Consider the following 20,549-nt stretch of genomic DNA (forward strand, 5'->3'; position numbering starts at 1 on the left):
CGCTCCTGGGTCGCCTTTTCTTCGGCCTGGGATAGTGCTTGCTTCAGGGTCGCCACCTCGGTCGTGGCCCCTGGCGAACATACAATGATCCTGTCATTTAGCAATCGCGTCCTTTTTCTCATCTACAGACGAGGTATTACTTACCCTTGTTCTCCTCGAGCTGCCTCCTAGCAAGGCCGAGCTCTTTCGGGGACCCCTCGAGGGCCTCCTTCAATACGGCGACCTCCGCAGTCAGTGCGGTGGACGCCAGCAGCGAAGCCTGCATATGCATATTGATAAACTTATATTAGACTCCTGCGATATTATTTGATCCTCTGTTCGGATTTTCTTTGTGAACACCGAACAAAGCATCAGGGGTTACTGTCTATGTGGTAATATTTCTACTACATTTTAAAACACTTACCTCGAAGCCTGTTAGAAGGCTAGTACAGGCTTCAGTCAATCCTCTCTTGGCGGACTGAACCTTCTGGATTGCCGCACTCATGATAGTGCGGTGCTCCTCCTCGATGGAAGCGCTACGGAGCGCTGCCAACATAGTGTCCGGCGCCTCTGGATGGACAGAGGTCACCAGCACAGGCATCTCACCTCCCTTAGAAGGGGACCGCCTACCCGAGCTCGGAGCCATTGGAGGATCCGACGCGGTGTTCGGCTGAGAGCCGAACTCAGAGCTCTCGGGGACCCCATCCCATCGGCTCCCGGAGTCCGGAAGGTCGCCTTGAGGCGCCTCCGGGACTGTCCCCCCTTATCTGGTGCCTCTTGAGACAGCACCTCGGTGTCGTCGGCTGGATGAGGGGAGGTGGCGGTCGGGACTGGATCGCTATCCATGTCCGACGCGCCCAGGGAGCCGTCCGAGGATACCTCGATATTGGCTCGGGGCGGCCTGCACAATTGAGTTCGGCATTAGGGAAAGCAATGCGACAAAGGAATCCTATGGGTTACTTTGGTATCCGAATACTTACAATCTCACCTGGGGCTTGGTTCTGGGCAACCACTCGTCTTCACTTTCGTCGGCGGCGATGGAGCTGTCCGGAAGGAGCGTCCTTCCCTTCTTGGACCCTCCGGCCTCCCCAGTTGGGGCGGCCTTCCTTTTCTTGTCTCCCCCAGTCGGTGGGGAGCCTCTTCTTCCTCTTCCTCGTCTTCAGGGGAAGAGTGCGCCGCAGACTCGTCGGACGGTGAGTCCGACGACACCTGGCGTCGGGAACTCTTTCGAGCTCCCTTGGCCTTCTGGGTCTTCTCCGGCACCTTATAAGGGGCCGGAGTCAACATCTTCGCCAGAAGGGCGTCTGCAGGGCCTTCGGGCAAGGGAGCCGGACAGTCGATTTGTCCGGCCACCTTCTACCAGTCCTGTTAACGGCACGGGAGTTTAGATCCCGCATAGAATCAATCTATATAGAAAATAAGTATCCTGTGAAAGGTAAAACAACTTACCGCACTGGCATGGCGCTTCGCGCTGAATCCGCGATCCTCAGTAATGTGGGGAGGGACCGCGGCGCCCTTGAACATCACCCTCCAAGCATCTTCATGAGTCGTGTCAAAGAGCCTGTTCAAAGTTTGGTGTTGCGCCAGATTGAACTCCCACAAGGTAAACTCCCGTTGTTGGCACGGGAGTATCCGGCGAACGAGCATAACCTGGACTATGTTGACAAGCTTGAGCTTCTTATCCACCATGTTCTGAATACATGACTGGAGTCCGGTCAGCTCTTTTGAATTACCCCAGGACAGGCCCTTCTCTTTCCAGGAGGTGAGCCACATGGGGATGCCAGATCCAAACTCGGGGGCCGCTACCCATGCGGGGTCGCGCGGCTCGGTGATATATAACCACCCCGATTGCCACCCCTTTATGGTGTCCATGAAGGTGCCCTCAAGCCATGTGATGTTGGGCATCTTGCCCACCATGGCGCCTCCGCACTCCGCCTGACGGCCGCTCACTACCTTCGGCTTGACATTGAAAGTCTTCAGCCATAAGCCGAAGTGGGGCTTGATGCGGAGGAAGGCCTCGCACACGACGATGAACGCCCAGATGTTGAGGATGAAGTTTGAGGCCAGATCGTGGAAATCCAGGCCGTAATAAAACATGATCCCCCGGACGAAGGGATGGAGAGGGAATCCCAGTCCGCGGAGGAAATGGGTGAGGAATACCACCCTCTCATGGGGCTCGGGGGTGGGGATGAGTTGTCCCTCATCTGGGAGCTGGTGCGTGATATCGTCGTGTAGGTATCCGCCTCTCCTCAGTTTCTTGACATCTCCCTCCATGACGGAGGAGACCATCCACTTGCCTCCCGCTCCGGACATGGTTGGAGAGGGTAGAGATGGAAGTGAGGACTTGGGCGCTAGAGCTCGAGTATGCGGCAGCGGATGAGCAGAGGAGGAAGAAGGCGTGGATAGAAAGGTGAATCCTTATCCCTTTATATGGGCGGACAAAATTAAACGTCCCCACTTTCCTAGTAAAACTCGCTTATCCCCCAAGCGCCGCAATTGATGGCGTGGTTGGGTTACCCACGCACGTATTGATGAGAATCCCGTAATAAGGGGACACGATCTCTACCTTGACAAGATGTGTCGAAAAACTGCCTTGCGTTATGTGCGGGGCTCATTAAAAGAAACGGTTCGAATAGTCACCGGACCATGACATGACGTCATGCTGTCAAAACAAGCCAGCAAATTAGATCTGCAAAAAAAACATTATTCTCTCTACGGTGAAATGTGGGACTTATTTTGCAGGGTCGGACACTATCCTTGTATTCAACTTCTTCTGTAATGTATTCGAAGAAGGAACCCGCCTTGCAATGCCGAAGACAATTGCGCGCCGGACCTGTCGTCATTGAAGCCTGGTTCAGGGGCTACTGAGGGAGTCCTGGATTAGGGGGTCTCCGGACAGCCGGACTATATCCGTTAGCCGGACTGTTAGACTATGAAGATACAAGATTGAAGACTTCGTCTCGTGTCCGGATGGGACTCTACTTGGCGTGGAAGGCAAGCTAGGCAATACATATATGGATATCTCCTCCTTTGTAACCGACCTTGTGTAACCCTAACCCTCTTCGGTGTCTATATAAACCGGAGGGTTTTAGTCCGTAGGACAACAATCACAACATACAATCATACCGTAGGCTAGCTTCTAGGGTTTAGCCTCTCTGATCTCGTGGTAGATCTACTCTTGTAACACCCATATCTTCAATATTAATCAAGCAGGATGTAGGGTTTTAGCTCCATCAAGAGGGCCCGAACCTGGGTAAAACTTCGTGTCCCTTGCCTCCTGTTACCATCCGTCCTAGACGCATAGTTCGGGACCCCCTACCCAAGATCCGCCGGTTTTGACACCGACACCCAGACTGCTTCTTATTTTTCTATTTTTCTAAATATTCCAAAGCGGAGAAATATTGCCTTAAAAGTTGTTTTGGAGTCGGTTTACTTACCGTACCACATACCTATTCCTTTTCAGAGTATGAAACGTTCCGGAAAGTGTCCCTTATGTATTCCTCTGGGGTTACAGTTTCAATAACATTGGTTTCAACATTTATGGGATTACCTGAGATATAATGTTTGATTCTTTAACCGCTCACCACCTTCGGATTTGTGCCTTCGAAGTTGTTGATTTTTATGGCACCGGAACGATAGACATCCTCGATAACATAAGGACCTTCCCATTTAGAGAGAAGTTTTCCTGCAAAAAATCTTAAACAAGAGTTGTATAGCAATACATAATCACCTACATTAAACTCACGCTTTTGTATTCTTTTGTCATGCCATATTTTAACTTTTTCTTTAAACAACTTGGCATTTTCATAGGCTTGGGTTCTCCATTCATCAAGTGAGCTAATATGCCATCTTTTAACTTTTTCACCGGCTAGTTTAAAATCATAATTGAGTTCTTTAATGGCCCAATATGCCTTGTGTTCTAGTTCGAGAGGTAAGTGACATGCTTTTCCATAAACCATATTATACGGAGACATGCCCATAGGATTTTTATATGCAGTTCTATAGGCCCATAATGCATCATCAAGTTTCTTGGACCAATTCTTTCTAGATCTATTAACAGTCTTTTGCAAAATTAATTTGAACTCTCTATTACTCAATTCTACTTGACCACTAGACTGTGGGTGATAAGGAGATGCAATTCTATGATTAACATCATATTTAGAAAGCATTTTACGGAAAGCACCATGAATAAAATGTGAACCACCATCAGTCATTAAATATCTAGGGACTTCAAATCTTGGAAAAATAACTTCTTTAAGCATTTTAATAGAAGTGTTATGATCAGCACTACTAGTTGGAATAGCTTCTACCCACTTAGTAACGTAATCAACAGCAACTAAAATATGTGTATATCCATTAGAGGAAGGAAAGGGTCCCATATAGTCAAAGCCCCAAACATCAAATGGTTCAATTATGAGTGAATAGTTCATAGGCATTTCTTGACATCTTCTAATATTACCAATTCTTTGACATTCATCACAAGATAATACAAACTTACGGGCATCGTTGAAGAGAGTAGGCCAATAAAAACCAGCTTGCAATACCTTATGTGCAGTACTATCTCCAGCATGGTGTCCTCCATAAGCTTCGGAGTGACACTTGCGTAGGATCTGTTCCTATTCATGCTCAGGTACACAACGTCCAATAACACCATCTACTCCTTCTTTATAAAGATGTGGGTCATCCCAACAGTAATTTCTCAAATCATAGAAGAACTTTTTCTTTTGCTGGTATGTGAAACTAGGTGGTATAAACTTAGCAACAATGTAATTAGCATAATCAGCATACCATGGAGCAGTATGATAAGCATTTATGCCATTTAATTGCTCATCAGGAAAGCTATCATCAATAGGTAGTGGGTCATCAAGCACATTTTCTAACCTAGACAAGTTGTCTGCAATGGGGTTCTCAGCTCCCTTTCTATCAACAATATGTAAGTCAAATTCTTGTAGCAAGAGAACCCATCTAATAAGTCTAGGTTTAGCATCTTTCTTTTCCATGAGATATTTAATAGCAGCATGATCAGTGTGAATAGTTACTTTAGAATCAACAATATAAGGTCTGCACTTATCACAAGAAAATACAACTGCTAAGAATTCTTTTTCAGTGGTAGCATAATTTCTTTGAGCATTGTCTAGGGTTTTACTAGCGTATTGAATAACATTTAATTTCTAATCAACTCTTTGTCCTAGAACAGCACCTACAGCATAATCACTAGCATCACACACAATTTCAAAGGGTAAATTCCAATCAGGTGGCTGAACAATAGGTGCAGAGATCAATGCTTTCTTAAGAATTTCAAATGCTTCTGCACAATCATCATCAAAAACAAATGGTATATCTTTTTGTAATAGGTTAGTCAGAGGCCGAGAAATTTTTAAGAAGTCCTTAATGAACCTCCTATAAAATCCGGCATGACCAAGGAAACTTCTTATACCTTTGATGTCCTTGGGCATGGCATCTTCTCAATATATAGCATCAACCTTGGCTTTATCAACCTCAATACCTCTTTCAGAAACTTTGTGCCCCAAGACAATACCTTCATTAACCATAAAGTGGCACTTTTCCCAATTCAAGACAAGATTAGTTTCTTCACATCTCTGCAAAACTCGATCAAGATTGCTCAAGCAATCATCAAAATAAGATCCATAGACGGAGAAATCGTCCATGAAAACCTCACAAATCTTGTCACAAAAGTCAGAGAATATAGCCATCATGCATCTTTGAAAGGTAGCAGGTGCATTACATAAACCAAAAGGCATACGTCTATAAGCAAAAGTACCAAAAGGGAATGTAAAAGTAGTTTTTGATTGATCCTTGGCTGACACAGGTATTTGAGAGAAACCAGAATAACCATCTAGAAAGCAAAAATATGTATGTTTGGATAATATTTCTAGCATTTGATCGATAAAAGGTAAGGGGTAATGATCCTTTTTAGTGGCCTTATTTAATTTACGGAAATCAATTACCATCCTATAACATGTAATAATTCTTTGAGGAATCAATTCATCTTTATCATTAGGAACGACAGTAATACCTCCCTTCTTAGGGACACAATGGACAGGACTTACCCACTGACTATCAGCAACGGGATAGATTATACCTGCCTCAAGGAGCTTTAGTATTTCCTTTCTTACCACTTCTTTCATTTTAGGATTCAGTCGGTGTTGATGATCATGAACTGGTTTAGCGTCTTCTTCCAAACTAATTTTATGTTGACATAGAGTGGGACTAATGCCCTTAAGATCATCGTATACCCAATAGTAGCACGGTGCTTCTTCAGAGTTTTCAATAATCTCTCTTCCTCATGGTCTGAAAGGTTAGCACTAATAATAACAGGATATATCTTTTTGTCATCAAGATAAGCATATTTAAGAGTATCAGGTAAAGGTTTAAGCTCAAACACGGGGTCACCCTTGGGTGGAGGTGGATCCCCTAGGATTTCAACAGGCAAATTGTGTTTCAGAATAGGTTCCTATTTAAAGAATACTTCATCGATTTCCCTTCTTTCATTCATAAACATATCATTTTCATGGTCTAGCAAATATTGTTCTAAAGATCACTAGGAGGTACGGCAATAGAAGCAAGACCAATAATTTCATCCTTACTAGGCAATTCTTCTTCAAGGTGTTGTCTACTAAATTTAGAAAAATTAAATTCATGAGACATATCATCTAAACTGATAGTAACAACATCCCTTTTTCAATCTATGGTAGCATTAACAGTGTTCAAGAAGGGTCTACCAAATATAATCGGACAAAAGCTATCTTATGGGGAACCAAGAACAAGAAAATCAGCAGGATATTTAGTTTTCCCACACAAGACTTCAACATCTCTAACAATTCCCATTGGTGAAATAGTATCTCTATTGGCAAGTTTAATTGTGACATCAATATCTTCTATCTCAGCGGGTGCAATATCATGCATAATTTCTTTGTATAAGGAATAAGGTATTGCACTAGCACTAGCACCCATATCACTTAAGCCATGATAACAATGATCTCCTATTTTAACAAAAATAATAGGCATGCCTACCACAGGTCTGTTTTTAACTTTAGCACAAGGTTTAGCAATTCTAGCAGTTTCATCAAGGAAATGAATAACATGCCCATCAATATTATCAGACAAGAGATCTTTAACAATAGCAATATCAGGTTCAACTTTAATTTGCTCATGAGGTGTATAAGTTTTAATATTGCTTTTACGAACCACAGTTGAAGCTTTAGCATGATCCTTTATCCTAATAGGGAAAGGTGGTTTCTCAATATAAGAAGTAGGAACAATAGGATCATTATAAGTGACAATCTTTTCTTCAACTTTAATAGGTGCAGCTACTTTTACTTCTATGGGAGGATGATATTTAAACCACTTCTCCTTGGGGAGATCAACATAAGTAGCAAAAGATTCATAGAAATAAGCTACTATATCAGAGTCAAGTCCATATTTAGTGCTAAATTTACGAAAAATATCGGTATCCATAAAAGATTTAACACAATCAAAACTAGGTGCCATACCTGACTCCTTACCTTTGTTGAGGTCCCAATCTTCAGAGTTGCGTTTAATTCTTTCCAATAAATCCCATTTGAATTCAATAGTCTTCATCATAAAAGAGCCAGTACAAGAAGTATCAAGCATGGTGCGATTGTTATCAGAAAGTCGAGCATAAAAATTTTGAATAATCATTTCTCTTGAGAGCTCATGATTAGGGCATGAATATAACAATGATTTAAGCCTCCCCCAAGCTTGAGCGATGCTTTCTCCTTCGCGAGGCCAAAAATTATATATATAATTGCGATCACGATGAACAAGATGCATAGGATAAAACTTCTGATGAAATTCCAATTTCAATCGTTTGTAATTCCAAGACCCCATATCATCACATAGCCTATACCATGTCGATGCATATCCCTTCAAAGATAAAGGGAAGACCTTCTTCTTAACAACATCTTCGGGTACACCTGCAAGCTTAAATAATCCACAAACTTCATCCACATATATTAGATGCTCATCAGGATGCTTTGTTCCACATCCTAAAAAGGGATTAGCTAGCAGTTTTTCTATCATACCCGAAGGAATTTCAAAGCAAACATTTTCATTTTCAGCAGGTTCAGTAGGTTGAGGAGCAACTCTTTGCTCTATTGGTCGGGGTGAAGATACCCCGAACAAGCCCCTCAGAGGATTACTTTCCATAGTAACAAGTCACAGTAAATTTCAGAACACTATATAAATTTTTCCTTACCAAATTCCACCTACCAAAGGCGCTTCACTCCCTGACAACGGCACCAGAAAAGAGTCTTGATGACCCACAAGTATAGGGGATCTATCGTAGTCCTTTCAATAAGTAAGAGTGTCGAACCCAACGAGGAGCAGAAGGAAATGATAAGTGGTTTCCAGCAAGGTATTCTCTGCAAGTACTGAAATAAGTGGTAACAGATAGTTTTGTGATAGGATAATTTGTAACAAGCAACAAGTAACAAAAGTAAATAAGGTGCAGCAAGGTGGCCCAATCCTTTTTGTAGCAAAGGACAAGCCTGTACAAATTCGTATATAGAGAAAATCGCTCCCGAGGACACATGGGAATATCATCAAGCTAGTTTTCATCACGCTCATATGATTCGCGTTCGGTACTTTGATAATTTGGTATGTGGGTGGACCGGTGCTTGGGTACTGTCCTTACTTGGACAATCATCCCACTTATGATTAACCTCCATTGCAAGCATCCGCAACTACAACAAAAGTATTAAGGTAAACATAACCATAGCATTAAACATATGGATCGAAATCAGCCCCTTACGAAGCAACACATAAACTAGGGTTTACGCTTCTGTCACTCTAGCAACCCATCATCTACTTATTACTTCCCAATGCCTTCCTCTAGGCCCAAATAATGGTGTAGTGTCATGTAGTCGACGTTCACATAACACCACTAGAGGAGAGACAACATACATCTTATCAAAATATCGAATGAATACCAACTACTAATAGCAAGACTTCTCCCATGTCCTGAGGAACAAACGTAACTACTCACAAAGCATATTCATGTTCATAATCAGAGGGGTATTAATATGCATATAGGATCTGAACATATGATCTTCCACCAATTAAACCAACTAGCATCAACTACAAGGAGTAATTAACACTACTAGCAACCTACTAGCACCAATCCCGGACTTGGAGACAAGAATTGGATACAAGAGATGAACTAGGGTTTTGAGAGGAGATGGTGTTGATGAAGATGTTGATGGAGATTGCCCTCTCCCGATGAGAGGAGCGTTGGTGATGACGATGGGGATGATTTCCCCCTCTGGGAGGGAAGTTGCCCCGGCAGAATAGCTCTGTCGGAGCCCTAGATTGGATCCGCCAAGGTTTCGCCTCGTGGCAGCGGAGTTTCGTCCGAGAAGATGGCTTCTTGTTTTTTCCCATCGAAAGACTTCATATAGAAGAAGATGGCCACCGGAGGGCCACCAGGGGGCCCACGAGGTAGGGGGCGCGCCCAGGGGGGTAGGGCGCGCCCCCCACCCTCGTGGGCAAGGTGTGGCCCCCCTGGTGAATCTCTTCTGCTGAATATTTTTTATATATTCTGAAAACATCTTCCGTGAAGTTTCAGGACTTTTGGAGCTGTGTAGAATAGGTCTCTAATATTTGCTCCTTTTCCAGCCCAGAATCCCAGCTGCCGGCATTCTCCCTCTTCATGTAAACCTTGTAAAATAAGAGAGAATATGCATAAGTGTTGTGACATAATGTGTAATAACAGCTCATAATGCAATAAATATAAAAGCATGATGCAGAATGGACGTATCATGCTCCTCTTTAACTCGCAGATACAAAGTTTTCCTCCCCCCAGACTCTCTGCAGGTTTTCATGTACCAATCATGGAATCTTCGCATCATCGTTGTTAGAGATTTCTCATCTTTGACAAGAGGCTTCTGATACGTCTCCGTCGTATCTATAATTTTTGATTGTTCCATGCCAATATTATTCAACTTTCATATACTTTTGTCAACTTTTTATACTATTTTTGGGACTAACATATTGATCCAGTGCCCAGTGCCAGTTCCTGTTTGTTGCATGTTTTTTGTTTCGCAGAATATCCATATCAAACGGAGTCCAAACGGAATAAAAACTGACGGATTTTTTTTTGGAATATATATGATTTTTGGGAAGAAGAATCCATGCGAGACGATGCTCGAGGGGCCCACGAGGTAGGGGGCGCGCCCCAGGATGTCAGGCGCGCCCCTGACCCTCGTGGACACCCCGTAAGGCGGTTGGAGCCCTTCTTTCGCCGCAAGAAAGCTAATATCCGGATAGAGATCATGTTAAAATTTCGGCCCAATCGGAGTTACGGATCTCCAGGAATATAAGAAACGGTGAAAGGTAAGAATGTGAGAACGCAGAACCAGAGAGAGACAGAGAGATAGATCCAATCTCGGAGGGGCTCTCGCCCCTCCCGTGCCATGGAGGCCATGGACCATAGGGGAAACCCTTCTCCCATGTAGGGAGGAGGTCAAGGAAGAAGAAGAAGGAGGGGGCTCTCTCCCCCTCGCTTCCGGTGGCACCGGAGTGCCACCGGGGGCCATCATCATCACCGCGATCTACACCAACACCTCCGCCATCTTCACCAACATCTCCATCACCTTCCCCCCTCTATCGACAGAGGTCCACTCTCCCGCAACCCACTGTACCCTCTACTTGAACATGGTGCTTTTTGCTTCATATTATTATCCAACGATGTGCTGCCATCCTATGATGTCTGAGTAGATTTTCATTGTCCTATCGGTGGTTGATGAATTGCTATGATTGATTTAATTTGCTTGTGGTTATGTTGTTGTCCTTTGGTGCCCATCATATGAGCGCGCGCGTGGATCACACCATAGGGTTAGTTGTATGTTGATAGGACTATGTATTGGAGGGCAAGAGTGACAAAAGCTTCAACCTAGCATAGAAATTGATGCATACGGAATTAAAGGGGACCAATATATATTAATGCTATGGTTGGGTTTTACCTTAATGAACATTAGTAGTTGCGGATGCTTGCTAATAGTTCCAATCAAAAGTGCATAGAATTCCAAGTCAGGGATGACATGCTAGCAGTGGCCTCTCCCACATAATACTTGCTATCGGTCTAGTAAAGTAGTCAATTGCTTAGGGGCAATTTCACAACTCCTACCACCACTTTTCCACACTCGCTATATTTACTTTATTGTTTCTTAACCTAAACAGCCCCTACCTTTTATTTACGTACTCTTTATTATCTTGCAAACCTATCCAACAACACATACAAAGTACTTCTAGTTTCATACTTGTTCTAGGTAAAGCGAACATCAAGCGTGCGTAGAGTTGTATCGGTGGTCGATAGAACTTGAGGGAATATTTGTTCTACCTTTAGCTCCTCGTTGGGTTTGACACTCTTACTTATCGAAAACTGTTGCGATCACCTATACTTGTGGGTTATCAAGACCTTTTTCTGGCGCCGTTGCCGGGGAGCAATAGCGTGGGGTGAATATTCTCGTGTGTGCTTGTTTGCTTTATCACTAAGTAATTTTTATTTGCTCTTTTTAGTTGTTTTCTATCTTTAGTTATGGGTAGGAAACGCAAAATACCAAAAAAAATTAGTTGTACCTACTGAACCAATGGTTGAAGAACCACTCAAAATCTATCACACTGCTGAAGCTTATTACTTGGATCATCTTCGATCCCTATGTGCTCGTGTTGAAACCCCAACTAGCTTAGTTGAGGGAAAATCTTTAGATGAGCATGCTTGTTATGTGCAACACCGAATATCTGAAAAAGGGAAAACTCTTTTGGGTCAAATTCATCGTTTGCAATGCTATGCTTGGAATTTATGTGAAATATATGATTTTACTTGTTGTTCTGAAAACCCTAAGAAACACCTTCCCTATCAATGTGAGTTTAGTGATAATGGAATCGTACCTTCGTATGCTAAGGGTGTTTATAGTTACTATGATGCTTTTAAGGGTGCTTATGAAATTGCTTCTTTGATTGAAAAGTATGATGCTACTCTTTACCAATCTGAAAATTTTGCCATACTTAAATATTGCGTTGATAATTATGCTTCTAATGCTTATGTTAAACCATATATTGAGGAATACTCCGCTGTCCAAGGAGTCTATGGAAGATGAAATTGATGAAACTGTGAGCTCATTGGATGAAAAAGATGAGGAGGAGAGCGAAGAACAAAAGGAGGAAGATCGGATTAGCTACCCGCGCCCACCTCCTAATGAGAGTAACTATTCAACTCATACATTGTTTAATTCCCCTTCGTGCTTACCGAAGGATGATTGCTATGATGACTATTATGATCCCATTGATTATCTTGAAATATCCCTTTTTGATGATGCTTGCTATGCTTGTGGCCAAGATGCCAATATGAATGATACTTATGGAGATGAACTTGCTATAGTTCCTTATGTTAAACATGAAATTGTTGCTATTGCACCCACGCATGATAGTCCTATTATCTTCTTGAATTCTCCCGATTATACTATATCGGAGAAGTTTGCTCTTATTAAGGATTATATTGATGGGTTGCCTTTTACCGTTGCACATGATGATTTTGATAGATATAATATGCATGTGCTTGATGCTCCTATTTTCAATTATTATGAGAGAGGAACTATATCTCCACCTCTCTATGTTTCCAATACGATAAAATTGCAAGAAACTATTTATACTATGCATTGGCCTTTACTATGTGTGCATGAATTGTTCTTTTTATGACATGCCGATGCATAGGAAGAGAGTTAGACTTCATCATTGCTTGATATATGTTGCTTTGTGCTCACTACTAAATTACAAATCATTTTTAATTAAAATTGGCTTTGATATACCTTGGGATCCGGGTGGGTTCACTGCTTGAGCACTATATGCCTAGCTTAATGGCTTTAAAAAAAGCGCTGCCAGGGAGACAACCCGGAAGTTTTAGAGAGTCATTTATTTCTGTTGAGTTCTTTCATATAGTTTAAAAACAACAAAAATAAAGAGGGGAACCCAAAACTTTTCAAAAAGGAAAGTAAAAGTGAGAAAGACAAGCACTGTTGAAGTGGGAGAGCTCCTTGAACTTTGTTCATGCTCACGGCAACTTTGTGAATCTTGATTCCAGAAATTTTTCAACAAAAATAATTATCCCCTTGTACAATTCCATTGTATTATAAAAATAATGTGCCAAGGTTTGCCTTTAGGATGTTTATATTTGCTTGATGGTTTGTACGGTGCAGGACAGAAACTTTGGCTGTAGTGCGCGATTTTAAATTTTTAGCTGGAACGTCGAATGGTTCTGATTCTTTTTGCACTGTCTTGATATGAAAATTTTTTATTTTTCCTGATTTTGGCAGAATTTTTAAAGTATCAGAAGTATGGTGAATATTCATATTGCTACAGACTGTTCTGTTTTAGACAGATTCTGTTTTTGATGTATAGTTTGCTTGTTTTGATGAAACTATCAATTTATATCAGTGGATTAAGCCATGAAAAAGTTATATTACAGTAGACACAATGCAAAAACAAAATATGAATTGGTTTGCAACAGTACTTATAGTGGTGATTTGCTTTATTATACTAACGGATCTTACCGAGTTTTCTGTTGAAGTTTTGTGTGGATGAAGTGTTCGATGATCGAGAAGGTCTCGATGTGAGAAGAAGGAAGAGAGGAAAGAGCTCAAGCTTGGGGATGCCCGAGGCACCCCAAGTAAATATTCAAGGAGACTCAAGCGCCTAAGCTTGGGGATGCTGGGGAGGCATCCCCTCTTTCTTCAACAAGTATCGGTATGTTTTCGGATTCGTTTCGTTCATGCGATATGTGCAATCTTGGAGCGTCTTTTGCATTTAGTTTTCATTTTTCTTTTATGCATCATGCTGGTATGAGATAGTCCTTGGTTGACTTATAGAATTCTCTTTGCACTTCACTTATATTCTTTGAGTATGGCTTTATAGAATGCTTCATGTGCTTCACTTATATCATTTGAAGTTTGGATTGCCTGTTTCTCTTTACATAGAAAACGGCCATTTGTATAATGCTCTTTTGCTTCACTTAGATTTGTTAGAACACGGGCATATCTTTTGTAGAAAGAATTGAACTCTCTTGCTTCACTTATATCTATTTAGAGAGATGACAAGAACTGGTCATTCACATGGTTAGTCATAAAATCCTACATAAACTTGTAGATCGCTGAATATGATATGTTTGATTCCTTGCAATAGTTTTGTGATATAAAGATGGTGATATTAGAGTCATGCTAGTGGGTAGTTGTGGATTGTAGAAATACTTGTGTTGAGGTTTGTGATTCCCGTAGCATGCACGTATGGTGAACCGTTATGTAACGAAGTCGGAGCATGGTTTATTTATTGATTGTCTTCCTTATGAGTGGCGGTCGGGGACGAGCGATGGTCTTCTCCTACCAATCTATCCCCCTAGGAGCATGCGCGTAATACTTTGTTTCTATGACTAATAGATTTTTGCAATAAGTATGTGAGTTCTTTATGACTAATGTTGAGTCCATGGATTATACGCACTCTCACCCTTCCACCATTGCTAGCCTCTCTAGTACTACGCAACTTTCGCCGGTACCATAAACCCACCATATACCTTCCTCAAAACAGCCACCATACCTACCTATCATGGCATTTCCATAGCCATTCCGAGATATATTGCCATGCAACTTTCATCATCATCATATACATGACTTGAGCATTCATTGTCATATTGCTTTGCATGATCGTAAGATAGCTAGCATGATGTTTTCATGGCCTGTCCATTTTTTGATGTCATTGCTACGCTAGATCATTGCACATCCCGGTACATTGCCGGAGGCATTCATATAGAGTCATATCTTTGTTCTAGTATCGAGTTGTAATATCGAGTTGAAAGTAAATAAAAGTGTGATGATCATCATTATTAGAGCATTGCCCAGTGAGGAAAGGATGATGGAGACTATGATTCCCCCACAAGTCGGGATGAGACTCCGGACGAAAAAATAAAAGATAAAATAAAAAATAAAAAAAGAGAGAAAGGCCAAAAAAGAGAGAGAAGGCCCAAAAAACAAAAAGAAAACAAAACAATGAGAGAAAAAGAGAGAAGGGGCAATGTTACTATCCTTTTTCCACACTTGTGCTTCAAAGTAGCACCAAGTTCTTCATACAGAGAATCTCTTGAGTTATCACTTTCATATACTAGTGGGAATTTTCATTATAGAACTTGGCTTGTATATTCCGATGATGGGCTTCCTCAAATGCCCGAGGTCTTCATGAGCAAGCAAGTTGGATGCACACCCATTTAGTTTCAGTTGGAGCTTTCATACAATTATAGCTCTAGTGCATCCGTTGCATGGCAATCCCTACTCACTCACATTGATATCTATTTGATGGGCATCTCCATAGCCCGTTGATATGCCTAGTTGATGTGAGACTATCTTCTCCTTTTTGTCTTCTCCACCATCATATTCTATTCCACCTATAGTGCTATGTCCATGGCTCACGCTCATGTATTGCATGAAAGTTGAAAAGGTTTGAGAACGTCAAAAGTATGAAACAATTGCTTGGCTTGTCATCGGGGTTGTGCATGATGTGAATATTTTGTGTCGTAAAGATGGAGCATAGACAGACTATATGATTTTGTAGGGATAACTTTCTTTGGCCATGTTATTTTGAAAATACATGATTGCTTTATTAGTATGCTTGAAGTATTATTGTCTTTATATCAAAAGATAGATTATTGCTTTGAATCACTCGTATCTTAATATTCATGCCATGATTAGACATATGATCAAGATTATTCTAGGTAGCATTCCACATCAAAAATTATCTTTTTTATCATTTACCTACTCAAGGACGAGCAGGAATTAAGCTTGGGGATGCTGATACGTCTCCGTCGTATCTTGATTGTTCCATGCAAATGTTATTCAACTTTCATATACTTTTGGCAACTTTTTATACTATTTTTGGGACTAACATATTGATCCAGTGCCTAGTGCAAGTTCCTGTTTGTTGCATGTTTTTTGTTTCGCGGAATATCCATATCAAACGGAGTCCAAACGGAATAAAAACTGACGGAGATTTTTTTGGAATATATATGATTTTTGGGAAGAAGAATCCACGCGAGACGATGCTCGAGGGGCCAATGAGGTAGGGGGCGCGCCCCAGGGTGTCAGGTGTGCCCCTGACCCTCGTGGCCACCCCGTAAGGCGGTTGGAGCCCTTCTTTCGCCGCAAGAAAGCTAATATCCGGATAGAGATCGTGTTATAATTTCAGCCCAATCGGAGTTACGGATCCCTAGGAATATAAGAAACGGTGAAAGGGAAGAATCTGAGAACGTAGAACCAGAGAGAGATAGAGAGACAGATCCAATCTTGGAGGGGCTCTTGCCCCTCCCGTGCCATGGAGGCCATGGACCAGAGGGGAAACCCTTCTCCCATCTAGGGAGGAGGTCAAGGAAGAAAAAGAAGGAGGGGGGCTCTCTCCCCCTCGCTTCCGGTGGCACCGGAGTGCCACCGAGGGCCATCATCATCACCGCGATCTACACCAACACCTCCGCCATCTTCACCAACATCTCCATCACCTTCCCCCTCTATCTACAGCGGTCCACTCTCCCGCAACCCGCTGTACCCTCTACTTGAACATGGTGCTTTTTGCTTCATATTATTATCCAATGATGTGTTGCCATCCTATGATGTCTGAGTAGATTTTCGTTATCCTATCAGTGGTTGATGAATTGCTATGATTGATTTAATTTGCTTGTGGTTATGTTGTTGTCCTTTGGTGCCCATCATATGAGCGCGCGCGTGGATCACACTATAGGGTTAGTTGTATATTGATAGGACTATGTATTGGAGGGCAAGAGTGACAGAAGCTTCAACCTAGCATAGAAATTGATGCATACGGGATTGAAGGGGCACCAATATATCTTAATGCTATGGTTGGGTTTTACCTTAATGAACATTAGTAGTTGTGGATGCTTGCTAATAGTTCCAATCATAAGTGCATAGAATTCCAAGTCAGGGATGACATGCTAGCAGTGGCCTCTCCCACATAATACTTGCTATCGGTCTAGTAAAGTAATCAATTGCTTAGGGGCAATTTCACAACTCCTACCACCACTTTTCCACACTCGCTATATTTACTTTATTGTTTCTTAACCTAAACAGCCCCTACCTTTTATTTACGTACTCTTTATTATCTTGCAAACCTATCCAACAATACCTACAAAGTACTTCTAGTTTCATACTTGTTCTAGGTAAAGCGAACGTCAAGCGTGCGTAGAGTTGTATCAGTGGTCGATAGAACTTGAGGGAATATTTGTTCTACCTTTAGCTCCTCGTTGGGTTTGACACTCTTACTTATCGAAAACTGTTGCGATCCCCTATACTTGTGGGTTATCAAGAGCTTCCCGTAATGGTATTGGTGTTCTTCCACCTCCAAGAAATCATAATGTACATCGTTGGGCAGGTAATCTTCAAGATTGCTATAACCGGGCACCATCCCTGGATCATTAGCGACGATATCGCTAGACACCTTGAGCGGGGGGCACCATCGGTCTGTTTGTTTGTCGAGCTGGGCAATTTTTTTCCCAACTTGTCGTGCTGCTAACCTTCGATCACTGATAGTATTTCCCGACCGCTCCACTTCTATATATACCTTTGCAGTAATGCGCTCATAGTTGTTTTTCAGCGAACACTTTGGTGGTTTTCTCAGGGCATCGATAGTGCGCTTTGCTTTCACCTGGTCTACCTTCTCCTCCGGAGGTGGATGTCTCTTTGCTTTCACCACTTCAAAGAAGTCATTCACTTCTTTTTCTATGATCTTCGCGTTTTCTTCCACGGTCCTCTCGTATGGTAACTTCTCTAGAGGCTTGAGAGGTGGACCGAATCTGTATTTCCTCCCGCCTCTAGCTGTACTGCTAGACGCCGGAGCATACAGAGCGGCTGCGGCTGTATTCTTTCGTGCTTTCTTATGAGGCGGAGGAGAAGGACTATGACGCGCCGGAGCAGCCGGGGCGGCGGTGGGTCTCTTCCGCCCTTGCTGGCGAGGCGGAGAAGGAGGAGGCTGGTGGCTGCTCGGGCGCGCCGGCACAGGCGAAGAAGGAGCTGAAGTGCCGCCACGCGCCGGAGAAGGAGTAGGCTGGTGGCTGCTCAGGCACGCCGGCGCAGGTGGAGAAGGAGACGGAGTAACGCCACACGCCGGAGAAGGAGGTTGAGTGCCCTGATCACTCGCCAGAGGAGGAGGCGGTGGAGGAGGCGGAGTGCCCTGACTCGCCGGAGGAGGAGGAGGCGTCCAGTTCGGAAGGTTGATGAGCTCCTTCCGCCATAGGCATGGAGTCTTCAGACAAGAACCCAGCCGAGTCTCCCCGTCACCTGTAGGGTGGTCAACCTGGAGGTCCTCAAATCCTTCTGTGATTTCATCCACCATCACCCTAGCATATCCTTCTGGAATCAGCCGACAGTTAAAAGTTGTGCCAGGTTCAGGAGGTGCAATAGAGCCATCAGCCGCCTTGACTTTCAAATCCATCCGTTGCATCATAAGGTAGCAATTCTGAGACTCTGTGATAGCATCCACGGGGTAGCTAGCAGGAGCCGTGAAGACAGGCTCCTGAAGCAGCTCCATGGAAGCCACGCTGCTTCTCCGCTGAGATGGCGGGGTAGCTTCGGGTGTAGCAGCTTCGGCAGGTCGCGCGCTATGGGCCTTGTCTCATTCCTCTAGCGCTTGTACCTTTGCATCCAGCGCCTGTAGTTGGGTCAGCTCCTTTTTCTTCTTCCTCTCCTGAAGTTTGTATCCGCCTGCGCCGGGAAATCCAGTCTTCCACGAAAGGGAGCCTGGCGTGCCTCGTGTCCGTCCGGGGTGCTCAGGATTCCTGAGGGCCTCTGTGAGCTCGTCGTTCTCTCTATCCGGAACGAACGTCCCTTGATGCGCCTTTTCGATATACTCCTGAAGTTTCTCGATGGGTGTGTTCAGCTGCTCGTTGGTCCAAACGCACTTCCCTGTTACAGGGTCCAATTTTCCCCCAACCCCGAAGAATCAAATCCTGCAACGATCTGTCCAGCGTCGCGTCTCTGGTTCGATCCCTTTAGCAATAAGGTCATTCTCATCCTTGTCCCACAACGGCTGGGCTTTCAGGTAGCCACCTGAACCCGTGCGATGGTGATGCTTCTTCTTTGTAGCATTTTTCTTGTTTGTCGCTGACATCTTCGCTGCTCTCTCAGATTTCTTTTTGGTGACAAATGCGGGCCACTGATCTTTGATCTTCTCAAATCGGCCGATGAATTCTGGAGTCTTGTCTTGGTCAACAAACGATGATTTCAGCTCATTCTTCCACCTCCAAAATAGCTCAGCCATCTTCTTAAGAGCATAAGACTTGGTCATTGGCTTTTTAACTGGATTCTCCGGATCCTCCTCTGGTGGGAAGGTGAAATTTTCCTGCAGCGTGGTCCAAAGATCAGCTTTCTGCCTATCACTGACATAAGACACCTGAGAGTCTTTGTCCTTAGGCTTCAACCATTGCTCGATGTTGATCGGGATCATGTCCCTAACTAGAACCCTGCACTGAGCATTAAATTTTTGCTTGGTCCGGAGGGGTTCAATCGGTTGGCGACCGCGATCAATTTCGACGATCGTGTACCTTTCATCCATGCGCAACATTCTCTTCGGGCCTCGTCTCGTTACCGAAGTGTTGCTCGATCCGGAGGGCTAGAAAAGAAGAAAAAGAAGAGAGTTAATATGTGTACATACCAAAAACAATTAATGCATCAATTAGCTATAGTCAACACATGCTTAATTAATTAATATATATACCTGGCCGGACTCCGTTCGGTCACCGGAGCCGTCATCACGGTGTCCTTCCCCCTCCGTTCGTTTATCGGAGCCGTCGTCACGGTGTCCTTCCCCCTCCATTCGGTCACCGGAGCTGTCATCACGGTGTCCTTCCTCCTCCATTGTTTGACCATCGTTGTAGCCTGCTTCTTCATCCTGTCTTTCCAGACCATCGGTGCATGTGACGTTGAGAAACGACAAGACGGCATCACTTCCGTGTGCGATTAAATCCCCCAACACCGCTTTTGTTGCTTCGTCTCGGGGGTGCGGATTCATAGTTTCTGCAAATATTTACAACATGGCAATTATTATTCAAACATGACAGATGGATATGTTAGTGGCAAACATAGAACTAGCTAGCTAAGCACAATAAGGAATCATATTATTGGCCTGGCCTTAACGCTTCTCTAGGGTTTAGGGTGGCCTCGGCAACGCTTCAAGGGTTTGGGTGGCCTCAACAATGCTTCAAGGGTTCGGGGTGGCCTCGACAACAACGCTCTTTTAACTTGGTAAGTTTGGGTGGCCTCAAGAGAGTTTGTCGATCGGGTAGGGGCGCGGCGGGAGGGGGTAGGAGACCGACATTGTTTTTTTCTAGGGTTTGGGTGTCCTCGAGAGTTTTGGTCGAGCGAGAGGGCCGGGGGTGCTCCCGTGGTATAAGTTATCACGGTCGAGAGGGGGTATATATATCGACCGCCCCTCATGTCAAAGTTATCTGGGAGGGAGTTATATATATCAGCAATAACGACATACATACA

Source organism: Triticum aestivum, chromosome 4A (assembly GCF_018294505.1).
Source record: "Triticum aestivum cultivar Chinese Spring chromosome 4A, IWGSC CS RefSeq v2.1, whole genome shotgun sequence".
In the NCBI taxonomy this organism is placed as follows: domain Eukaryota; kingdom Viridiplantae; phylum Streptophyta; class Magnoliopsida; order Poales; family Poaceae; genus Triticum; species Triticum aestivum.